We start from the raw sequence: 12,430 nt of genomic DNA on the forward strand, positions 1-12,430 counted from the left end.
ACTTCTGTTGTAAGTTGATACCGCATGGCGAACAGAAAGAAAATCCTCTGCATTTCGTGGCTCGGTGTTCCTTTAAGGTAATAAAATCACTGCTTAGGCTACACAGAAGAATTTTAATAAGAGTATAATCTTAATCATATTAAAATCGGAGTATTGGTGTCTTATGTGAATGTACTCAGAAAGTCTCTGGTGAAGTAGCGAGCTGTCAAAGACAGGGCATTACTCTGCTTTCTGCATGAGCCCTCCAAGTTTAGCGTGTTTCCTCATTAAACGCAACGAAAGCGCATGCTTCGCGTTGTTGTGTCAGAATCCTTGTGAAATACAGTAATACTTTAGGAATCTTAGTTTAAGCAAATTTGATGAACGTGATCATGCGTGTTGAATCTGAGGGGAGTCGCTCCAGTATGGAAGGCCGTTGGGGCCAAAACGTCTGCAGCGCATAATTTTTGTCTTACGTTTACATTAATTTTACATTTGAATAGCCAAAATTACAAGTTTCAGTATTTTAAATGTGATTAATCGCGATTATTTTTTTTAAAAGGTGCGATTAATTAGTTAATTATTTTAATCGATTGACAGCACTAATATATATATATATATTTTTTTTTTTTTGTTGCAGATTATTGCAATTAACTAATTGTAATGTTTCAAATTACAATTGCGATTAAATTTCAATTAATCACACAGACCTACTTGAAATTGTTTAATATGATGTAAAAGAATTGTAGGACTGTTTTTTCTACTTTAGCCAATCACCATTAACAAGAAAAAAAAATGTACTGACTGCAGGTCAAAGGAAATTAGTGCAGTAAAGGTACCGATACAGCACTAAAAATGTATTTCAGGGAAAGTAATAGTAAATATTTTTAAAACTACTTAGTAAATTACAATTCCAGCGAAAAACTACTTACAGTAGCTTGAGGAGTATGTGTAAGTTGGTACTTTACACCACTGCTTACTACATTGTTTATAGTAACAAAAAAGTATGCGACTTCAGATCTTTTCAGATCTTACTATTACTAGAGTCAGAAGCAGGATTACACACCCCAGTATTGACTTACCCAGGAATGCATTTAGATTGAATTTAAAAGCACGACACCACTGGACCACCAGCTGCAGGCCATCTCTGGGGAAGGGGCTGACACCATCGATGTCCCGCAGCTGCTCTCGGATCTGCTCTGGGCCATGCAAAGACTGATCTGCAAGTGCCACCAGCTCCAACTCTGACACCGTCCACGTGAGCAGAGACTTGCGCATGGGTGTGTTAGCGTACAAACGCCGGGACCGCTGAATGTAGATCTCGATGTGCTTGCGCTCAAGTGATGTGTAGAGCTCTTCAATCTTCCGGGCCGGCAGAAGCTCGCCATGCTGCTTGCGCAACTCTGCAACTTTCTTATCCAGCAGCTGCAGACGCTTGGCGCTCTCCTTGCTTTCGTCCTTCATGAGCTCGTAATTGTCGCGCAGCTTGATCTCGAAAACGTCGTCCAGGAACACAAAGGAGAACTGGTTGATGCGGATCAGCAGGTCCGGTGGTAGCCGAGAGGGTTCTTCTGATTGAATGACGCCACCATGTAGGGTCTTCAACCACTTCTGCACACTGATGGCCTTGTCGAAGGTGTCTGAGAAATTGTACTGATAAGGGAACTCTATGGCAAGGCTGGGCGCAGTGAAGATCCAGCTTCGATTGCGAGGTGTTTGGAGGAATGGGAATTGAGATCTGTGCTGCTGCATCGCCTCTAGCTCATCCAGCATCTGGACCTCGGCTTCAGAAAAAGAGAAGATGTCATTGCCATCAAAGTTGAGCACCAGGTGAGGAGTCTTCATCAGCACAGCTCCAGGCCGTTTGGAGAGCGACAGAGCTTCTGCGCTGAAGATGATGAAGTTCTTCTCGGACACATGGGCAGTGAGTCTTGTGCTCGCCAGCTCTACAAACACTAACACGCTGGAGGAAGAGGACTTTGCTCCATCTGAATGCTTTAGGTTTTGAGATGCAGAAAGCGCTTTCCAGTAGCTTCGGCTCTCGGTGACATGCTGATACAGAAACATGTGGTCTGATGGAGTCCACTGTGCTGTTAAAGCGCTTTCGCTCCGCACCTGAGCAGATGAAGACAGAAGAAAATGTTTACACTCATGAAATTTGTAATCATATGAGTAAAACAGCTTCTTAAACAAGAAAAAAAAAATTTCAAGATTTGATTTTGTCCATTGGGAACCGTATTTTATTAATTGTAGTGTTCTCATAATAAGAGTAACAGGTCGATAGAACTAACTGATTATTATTACTCTGCTTTTGATTCTGTAAACATGTCATTAGCTATGTTTCTATCCAAAACTGTGAATTAAATTTATGCGCAAAACTGGATTATCGCATAAAAGACATGTAAATAAAGCAGCGTTTCCATCCAACGAGTCAAAGAGAACAAAATAGTCACTTCCTGATCATCTGGCGCCAAATATCAACAGTTAAAATGGAATTTGACTTGCACCTCAGAAGGCAGTATGCCTCCAAACGATGAAACCGTGGTGGCGTTTGAAGGCATCAGACGCGGAGTACAGACACTCTCGACATTTCTGGAGGTAATTAATAATATAATAACACAAATACTGAAACGGTTACAGCGTTTTAGAATGACCAAAACAACATTTCAGATGTTTTACAATGTGCTCAGCTTGTTGGTTTGTCCATTTACAAAGTTTTATCATAACATGTTCTCTTATAACAAAATCACATGACTGTTTTTAATGCCCATACTGAAATTTGCTCGCTAAAAGTGTTTCCATTATAGTTTATGTACATCTTTTGCAATTAAATAAAAAGTTTATCCTACTCAGTTATGCTCATACCGTATGTTTTTATGTGCATTTTCAAAATTGATGCGCATCCTGGCGTTCCCATTAACATGAAAGCAGAGCTATTGAAAAGGTTCTTGCGAAACTAAGAGGAAGTTGTTGCTTTTGATAAAAGAAAAATAGCATCAAAAATGTTTCAAATGGGCTGCAGAAAAGTGGAAAAATTTAAACTGTATTTGTTTGTTTTTGCTAAAATATTTTTTTCATGATTTTCATGATTCTCTAGAGCAGGGATCACCAATCTCGGTCCTGGAGGGCCGGTGTCCCTGCAGGGTTTAGCTCCAACTTGCCTCAACACACCTGCCTGGATGTTTCAAGTATACCTAGTAAGACCTTGATTAGCTTGTTCATGTGTGTTTGATTAGGGTTGGAGCTAAAATCTGCAAGACACCGGCCCTCCAGGAACAAGTTTGGTGACCACTGCTCTAGAGAAATGCCTTTTTTTTTTGTTTTTTTTATAACATTTATTTATGTAGTGATATTTTAATTGATCTAATCAAATCTAATTCAGGCTAAAACATTTAGACTTTAAAACTCTCTGAATGACTGAAAATCCAGGCAGATATTCAGATATAGATCTTCTCCTGCATTAGTATTTATTTTCAGCTCCCTTCTCTTTATTTTGGGCTCATTTCACCTTTCCCTTTGATCTGGTCTAGCCAATAGCATAATAGCTCCTACTGGTGAGGCGGGCATGAAAATAGCAAGGCCCAATCGAACTGGTCAAACTTAAACAACCCACTGCGTGTAACATGACACATAAAATACATTTAACTCATTGTGCATATCTGCAATACGAATATTGCATGTACTATTATCACGATAACATTTTTCAATATATAAAATAATATATCATTTTTCAATATATTGTGCAGCCCTGGTTTTTAGGGACCCAAATAACAGTATTACTCTGTAATGATAAACAATACATTTATTAATAATAATTAAATAATAATAATAATAAAATAAAATTTAGTAATAATACTAAAACTTGTAAAAGAATTCATAATAGTAGCATTTTTTGTTTCAAAGACATTTGCTTATGTTGTTTATAAAGAATACAACTATAATTCATGTTTGTTTTATACTAATTTTTTGTTCCAATTCTAAATAAAATTAAAATGGTGAAGTTATTATAAATGATAAAATTTGACTTTTGAGTGATGTTTAATAAATCAGAAAATGCATTTTCATAATTTTAATTGAGTCTCTTCCGAGAGTTTGAACTGAGCTTATAGATTGCAAAAACTGATTAAACACGATGGATATTATGACGGCTATGTGTAGGTGTAGTTATAGTTCTGTAAGCATTGAAGGTTATGTTCACAGAAAAAAAAATTACAGCAACATAAAAGTTGACTATAACGAATATAAAATAGAACCAAAACAAGCAGAAAAATAAAGCAAATAAAATAAATAAGGTTTTTGAATGAATGAGGAATAAGGATTTAAATTTAATTAATACAAATTCTAATAAACAGTTTAGAATAAGCATCCTTACTACATTTAGAAAAGTATGTTTGATGGTGTGGTACCTCCAGACTGCAAGTGCTGATATGGTAGGAGATGGTGAAAGCAGTTAGGGTCAGGACGGGGCTGGGGGTTTGAGCGGCTGGGCAGCAGGGCTCCATACTCTCAGTGAGAGCTTTCACCACAGCCAGAGAAACACCATGAACAGACACACTGGAGCTCTCTCCAGATCCTTCAGCAACCACTGTGTCCACCCTCGCTGAAATAGCCCCTACAAACACACACACAAAAACAATGATGTCCCAAATCAACTAGAAATAGACTTGTTTTATAGTTCCCCTATAGAGCTAAACAGTTTTTGAATCCATTTGGTCAATCTCTAGGTTTAGCGGGAGCACTTTTATCCTAGCTTAGCATAAATCATGAAATTGGATTAGACCATTAGCATCTTTCAAAAAATTGCAAAAAAAAAAAAAATCTAGAAACATTCAAGGAACTTTGAGCCCGCTTGAACAATAGGAAATTATCAAAAAAGCAAACTTATTAAAACTGAGATGCTAATGGTCTAATCTGATTCAATGATTTATGCTAAGCTAAAAGTGCTCCTGCCAGACCTAGAGATTGGCTGAATGTATTAAAAATGGTAAAACTTGACTGTTTACCTCTAGGTGAGTTAAAAAATTAGCTTATTTAAAAAAAAAGTGGAATGGAGTGGATTCTCACCTGCCACATTGGAGAGAGTAAATGCATTTACATCCTCAAGACAGAGTTTAAATTTAAAGAGAGGTGTGAAGTGGGTTAAAGGCTTCTCCAGAGGAGAATGTAAGGGGGCAATTTCTGCTTTATCCAGTTTGAGAACAGAGAACAGGCGCGAAAGACACTGAGTGCAGGTCTCAGACACTTCCATCTGCAGACCTTTTATATTGGACTCCATACAAACACTGCCAGAGGGGCTGGAGTTCACCGTCCTTGGCCAACTATAGCTGCCCTGTGAACAAATTAGTTGAGATAATGAATATCGGTCGTCATTTCAAAACATTTTCCATTCTGCAAAATAAATTGCTACATGTCGATTTTACCTGCAGTGTGAGGGAGTCCAGAATAAGAGCTTCACCCCAGACGTGTTTTCCAGGTGGGTGAGGAGCCTGTTGGATGTGGGATCCCTGCCCCACACGCCACCAGAAATGATCAAGGGACAGAGAGGCTTTCTCAGTTACAGTCAGACTCCTCTCATCATCCTCTTCACAGTCTAACAAGTGCTGCAGTTCTGAAAGACACACCAGATTTAGCCACACCTCACAACTGAGACCCTGTGTTCACCTGGTATCAAAGGGAGAGTTCACCCCAAAAATTAATTGTGTCAAAATTTTCTCATCCTCCCATTTTTTAAGCCTTTATGATTTTTTTTTTTGCTTCTATTAGGCACAAAGGAAGGTATTCATCATGGCTGCAGCAGGCGCAATGATATTATGCAGCGCCTGAAAATAGTCCTCAGCACTATGCCCTACACTTGCACCACCAGTTAGAATCTGCGTAATATCATTGCTCCTTCTGCAGGCATGGTTACTATTATTATTTTTCCACCAGAATGAGAGTATAGTTCCTAGCCATATTGGTAGTCCACATTGTAACTACTAAATACCTAAGCTTTAAAAAGGAAAATATACATGGTTACATTTTTGAGTGAGATGCTCGTGGTCTAATCCGATTCAATGATTAAGCTAAGCTAAAAGTGCTCCTGCCAGACCTGTATATCAGCTGAATGGATTCAAAAATGGTAAAACTCAACTATTTAACACTAGTTGACTTGTGCCCCTTTTTACAAGATGTAAAAAAAGTCTCCAATGTCCTTAGAGTGGCTCAGAATCAGCTCAAAATACCACACAAATTATGTTTTATAACACTTTGAAGCTGCCCTTTTTTTAAGCCTGGTTTATACTCGATGCAAATGTAATGTTATTGTGGTGTTAGTGAAGGTTCGTTTTGGGTGCACACAACATCATTTCCACTGGTGGAGCGCACAACTTTTGTTTGTAACTGTTTGCTGCAGAACGTTTCCGAGGTGAACGATTTTGGAGTTTGGCCGAGCTGGGGGAATTTACATGTGCAATATCTAACTGCGTGATATGAAGTCCTTGAGGTTTCTTTAGAAGCTTTAAGGAAAAACAATGCATAAAGTTTGTGCAAAGTTTGTCCAAGGTTAAGTAAATAAATATTTTAATTGAATAAAAGGTTTTGCAATAAGTACGCAGTTAGCTTCAATATATAAAATGTAACCTAAGTTCGTCATTTAAACAACTGAATTAAAAATAGGGATGGTTAACGAAACTCTGTTCATTATCGATATCAGTGCTAAATTATAAAAGACAGAAGTATCGATAAGCTCTGACGTTAAAAGTTCTGCTATTGGTAATGGAGAATTATAGCTAAATAAACATTATTTAAAGTTGCATAATTTAACTGACAAACCTTTTCTAATTTGCCATACTTGATATTTGTCTGTACTGTTGGCAATCTCACATGGGAAATGCTTGTGTTTCAGGCAAGCGCGTCAAAAATAAAAGCCCTCACAGTTCTCGGCTGTGCGCATGCACTCAGCAGAGGCTAAAGCGCACCATGGATATACACATTAGATGTCGCCTACCCTGTTGTTGTCTACTGGAAGGAACGCGTCAATAGAGCTGCTATTTTAGTACAGGGTAGCACTCCTTTGAAATGAATGCGGGACCAAGCTGCAGTGGAGGACTGTGACCATCCAGAGCCAGAGAAATACACATATATGCATATTTATGATCGGCAGTTTTCCTGGTGTTCAGTATGCAAATTAATGTTTTTAATTATGAAACTTATAATTTTACATCACTTTTCTACAATGATGGATAAGTAACCGCACAGGCATTCCTGACAAAAAAACTTGTGTTTGTGTGTATAATGTACTATCCACCCTCCTTGTTAAATATGATCTAATAAGTGTCCAGAAACACTCCTGTTTAGCACAAAAGTTCAAAACATACAAAAACATAAAAAACTAAATCTTACCTATGAAATGTTCTGCCTTTGTGCTTTGTTTTCTTTGTTTGCTCATTACTACACCCGTAGATGCTATTGACGCAAGCTCAGGGTCCGTATGCGATATCTAGTGTATATATCTATGTAAGCGCACACGCATAGCTTGTGACACAGACTCGCGCACAAACAGCTCCTAAGCTTGCGAAGTGAACCAAAAGTTGTATTTCCCGAGTGGACAGCGACAATGTCCATTGCAACAAACACAAGTTGTTTTTCTTGTATAAGCAGAAACGCAAGCAATCTGGCTAAGTGAAAGTATCTTTCAAAAGTGCATTAACTGCAGTGAAAAGTAATGAATAGTGCACAATGTTATGCCAGCAGTCAATGACCTAAATTAGTATAACATTAAATGTTAAATAAACACACACATTCGGTTATAAGGAAAACAGTATCTTTTTCTGCAGTAGCCTAAATAAATCTTACACATTAAAAATACTTTTACATCAGCTGTATTGTATCCGATGAATCCGTGTATCCGATAAGTGGTATCGATAATAGTAGTAATACCGATAAAAGTTACGATAACGATAATATCCCTAATTAAAAGCAAACGTTTTCATGAGTGTACTTCAAACATCTACAAGTTATTAGTTTTATTTATAGTTAAACTCATTCATTTAGCAAATCCGCTCGCTGGTTTTTTCTTTACTACTGTTTCGTCATGAAAGTATCGCCACTGTAGGACTTGTTTGTCTTATATTCCTGTCTTATTTTGACTTGCTCCCAAATCTACCCCTGCTATTTGTCTGTTACTTTCTTTATATGTGATGCATAATTTCCATCCGTACTCCAAGCATTGATCAACTTCTTTAATATTAATACATTTTATAGTCTGATCTCAAGCCGTGGCGAATAACTGAGAAAACACCACTTTTAAAGGCCACATTTTTATGATGTCATCATGCAAACTTCTAACAAAGTATTTACAGTATTGTCAAATACAAGAATACAAGACACTAAATCATCTTGATAAAATAATGGCCATTCTCAGAAACCCTATCAAACACAAATTACAAAATACTATTTTATATTTGAAATACTTGTATCATAAATACTTCCCATACTTAATGACAGATACTCAGAGACACTCCCTGTTGTTACAAATAATAGTATAACGACGAGTGTGTCAAGTATAAAAGCCTTCACGGTTCTTGGCTGTGCACGCACAGTCAGCCAAGGGTTTTGCTCAGGGCATAGGTGAAAGTATAAATCAGCCTTTAGGTTTTGATCCGAATAGTGCGATTCTGGTGACTGTCGCTTTAAATTTCAATGAGATTGTGCTTTTTTCAGAAGAGGGCGGGGCAACAAATGCCTATGTGTCAGCATAGTAGCAGTTCCAAAAATAATCCTAAAGAGAGATGGGGCAGAGCTTGCCCTCTATGATGACATGTACAAAGGGAGAATGTCAATCAAAGTATTTCTGCAGATGATTTTTATGAAGTATAATTATAGTGCTTAGCATAATTAAGTACACCCCATTTTGAAAATGAATATTTTATCCTTATTTCTCAGTGAATATAGGCAATGTATTTTGGTGCATTTAAACAAAACAGATTTATTAAACAGACATATGTATTAAAATAATATTTTAGTCATCAAACATTAAATTCACCATTAAAAAAACACCAGTCAAGTTTTTGTGCCTGGCACGTCTATTACAATATGTATGCGCCGGTGTCGGACATTCCCAGGGATATAATTAGTCCTTTTCGGCAAACAGGTGAGATATCTGAGAAAGCCAGACAAAAAAAGGACTGCAGTATGCATTACAGGGGTATAATTTAATCCCAATTGAAGCCAGTGGTCATAATACCGAGCAAATAATAATAATAATAATAACATGCTGGTAAACATAACTGGTAAACATAACTTGTTTTGTAGTTTTGTAGGAAACACAGTTTAGATCTTTTTAGGGTAAGAGGTTTTTGAGTTATTGCCCTCAGTGTATCACAAAATGTGTTAGGAATATCAAAAAACAAAACCAACTTAAGCCCGCTCTTTTAGTGTCCCTCACAGAGCTTAATCCACACTGGCATTTTTCCCCTGGGGTTTGAGGTTTTGAAAAGGGAAAAAATTCCACCACCCTATCCAAACTTTTAGGATACTGGGAATCAGATTTGCACAATCCATATACACAACACTTTGGCTTATTCCCTCACTCGAAAGAATAACAGACCTCCTGCGCATAGCAACGGTTGCTGAGCCATGATTGGTATGTGGTGGTTTTCGGGTGTGGCTTAGCGAAGGGTCAATTACAACCTACAAAATTTCAACTAAATTTTTCTCTCTTTTTTTGCTTCTCTTAATTTTTCCTCTTTTTTTAAATGTGTATTTTTTACCTACATTTTATTAATTTTAACATATAAATTTGGGTATACTAGTTTTTGGACCGTTATCGCAAGTTATTTTGTTAGACAAGCTTCAGATTTGGCTTCAGAACTGATGAATCTAATGAATATGCACAAATATAATATTGTATTATATTTAATTATATTCCTTTTCAAAATATGAATAAAAAAAAATAATTGTAAGGGGTGTACTTATATATGCTAAGCACTGTATAAAAATTACATTTATAAAGTTTTATCATCTGGGAAAAAAGGAATTAACCACCATTGGAAGCTGGTTATATTCACAGACTGTTGCCAAACAACTGTGTTTAAATCCCCTATTAAAGTGGTTTTTCCATAATAGGTCCTCTTTTAAGAGTATTTCATGGCCTTTAAAATAAAAACCTCTTGCAACATAATAATCTGCACTCTTAAAAGAAGGAAGATGAGCCAACACACAAACTAAGCCAACTGCTTGTTGTTTTTAGCAGCATTCTCCATTTACCAGTGTTGGCTGAGATGAAGCCCAAGGCAAAGGGTGGCGTATCTCCCAACTGCACGGACACATTGACATTGGACACTGTGGAGCTTATCTTCACTGGAGCATCCAGCTGAGGGAAACGCCTGGGAGACAAAAGAACAATTATGGGAGAACAATAAACAAGGCCTCAGTTACAGCCCAGTCTGTGATGCTTAGCAAGTGGGCGATTAATACCTTTTTTTACTAGTTGTTTTTTTGTGCGAGAGCTGATCCCATGACAACATGTCCAGCCAATGAGAGAACTCCTGATGACGGTAGTGGATGATACAAGTGTTAACGGTGACTGTGCTAGAGATGTCAACAGATGTTACCTTCAGAAAGAAACAATAGATGAAGAACAAATGTGTCAAATGAAGTTTGGAAATGCTTTATTTTGCATAAAAGGTTCATAAAGTTCAAAATAGTTTTTATAAAAAGAGGTTGATTCAATACCAATTTTCAAAAGCTTTTAATATTTATTATTCTATACTCAGTATTCCAAAAGTTTTTTTTAAGAGTGCAGTGTGGATAAGATTTTTTCAATATAGTTTATGTGTAAACATATTCATACAGTGTAGTACTGTAGATTTAAGTCAAAGCAGCAGAGAAACATGGGACAAATGTGGAAGAAAGAGCAGGATGTGTTTAGTAACGAAAACAACATCGAAAAGCTGACAGGAACCCATCTGTGGTGCAAAGAGACACCTCATTGTGCAATAGCTAAATTAAATTAAAAGGTCAAATACACGCTTGAGTTTCAAAATGACCATCTAGCTGAGTATTCATGAAAACAGTCTAAAGGGAAAGCATTTCAGAGACAGTATCTGTGTAAAATGTCTTAAAGTAACAGAAGCCTAATAATACACTGTATACAACAGGTTGTTTTCACATGACGTCATTGATGACGTGTTAAATTCAGATAGAGATGTAGTGATCAGCTGTAAAGTCAGGAACTGATGGAAATCAACTTTCATTCATTCATTAATTTTCTTGTCGGCTTAGTTCCTTTATTAATCCGGGGTCGCCACAGTGGAATGAACCGCCAACTTATCCAGCAAGTTTTTACGCAGCGGATGCCCTTCCAGCCGCAACCCATCTCTGGGAAACATCCACACACACAGTCACACACACTCATACACTATGGACAATTTAGCCTACCCAATTCACCTGTACCACATGTCTTTGGACTGTGGGGGAACATGCAAACTCCACACAGAAACGCCAACTGAGCCGAGGTTCGAACCAGCGACCCAGCGACCTTCTTGCTGTAAGGCAACAGCACTACCTACTGCGCCACTGCCTCGCCGGAAATCAACTTGTGGAAATTAATTTCCAATATAAACAAATGCTGAAGAGTTAATAACTTTGGCCCCTTTTGTTAAGCTTATCAGAAAAGTGGCAATTGAGACAGTGACCATATGTCCTTGTTGATCTGAACGACAGAGATATTACGAGCCCAGAACTTGCAAAACAGCTTCTTAAAGGATCACGAAACACCAAAACACATTTTTTGAGCTGGTAAAATAACGCAAAAACAACAAATTTTCATTTTTTTTGTGAAATATGTGTCCTGATATTGTTTTAGCAGCGTGGGACACATACATGACTGTCAACATCTCAAAAATGTGTTCTGGTGTTTCATGACCCTTTAATTAGAAATGAGTGTTAACTTAATTTTGCACCTAACATAAAGGGCACTATTTTGATGATCTAGGCGCAAAGTCTAGAGCACAGGGTGCAACAGCATTAAGAGCACGTCAGAATCCACTTTTGTTATCTTGAATAATTCATTCATTTTCTTGTCGGCTTAGTCCCTTTATTAATCCGGGGTTGCCACAGCGGAATGAATACGCAGCGGATGCCCTTTCAGCCGCAACCCATCTCTGGGAAACATCCACACACACCCTCATACACTACGGACAATTTAGCCTACCCAATTTACCTGTACCGCATGTCTTTGGACTGTGGGGGAAACCAGAGCACCCGGTAGAAACCCACGCAAAGGCAGGGAAAACATGCAAACTCCACACAGAAACGCCAACTGAGCCGAAGTTCGAACCAGCGACCCAGCAACCTTCTTGCTGTTGGGCGACAGCACTACCTACTGCGCCACTGCCTCACCCTTTTGCTATCTTAAGTACGGAAAAATATGGTCTAATGGTTTAACATGTCAACCCTGTTAGTGCTTATT

At 37.8% G+C, this 12,430-nt stretch overlaps 1 pseudogene across 1 annotated transcript; it reads right to left on the bottom strand.

Moving 5' to 3' along the window:
* Positions 1-2,073: 2,073 nt before the first annotated feature.
* si:ch211-259g3.4 lies at positions 2,074-5,555 on the bottom strand (annotated as a pseudogene). Its single transcript, NR_023325.1, is given in 4 exon segments — positions 2,074-2,094; positions 4,386-4,591; positions 5,044-5,308; positions 5,400-5,555. The product of NR_023325.1 is annotated as a si:ch211-259g3.4 (transcript).
* Positions 5,556-12,430: the final 6,875 nt, after the last annotated feature.

Source organism: Danio rerio, chromosome 15 (assembly GCF_049306965.1).
Source record: "Danio rerio strain Tuebingen ecotype United States chromosome 15, GRCz12tu, whole genome shotgun sequence".
Classification (NCBI taxonomy): Eukaryota; Metazoa; Chordata; class Actinopteri; order Cypriniformes; family Danionidae; genus Danio; species Danio rerio.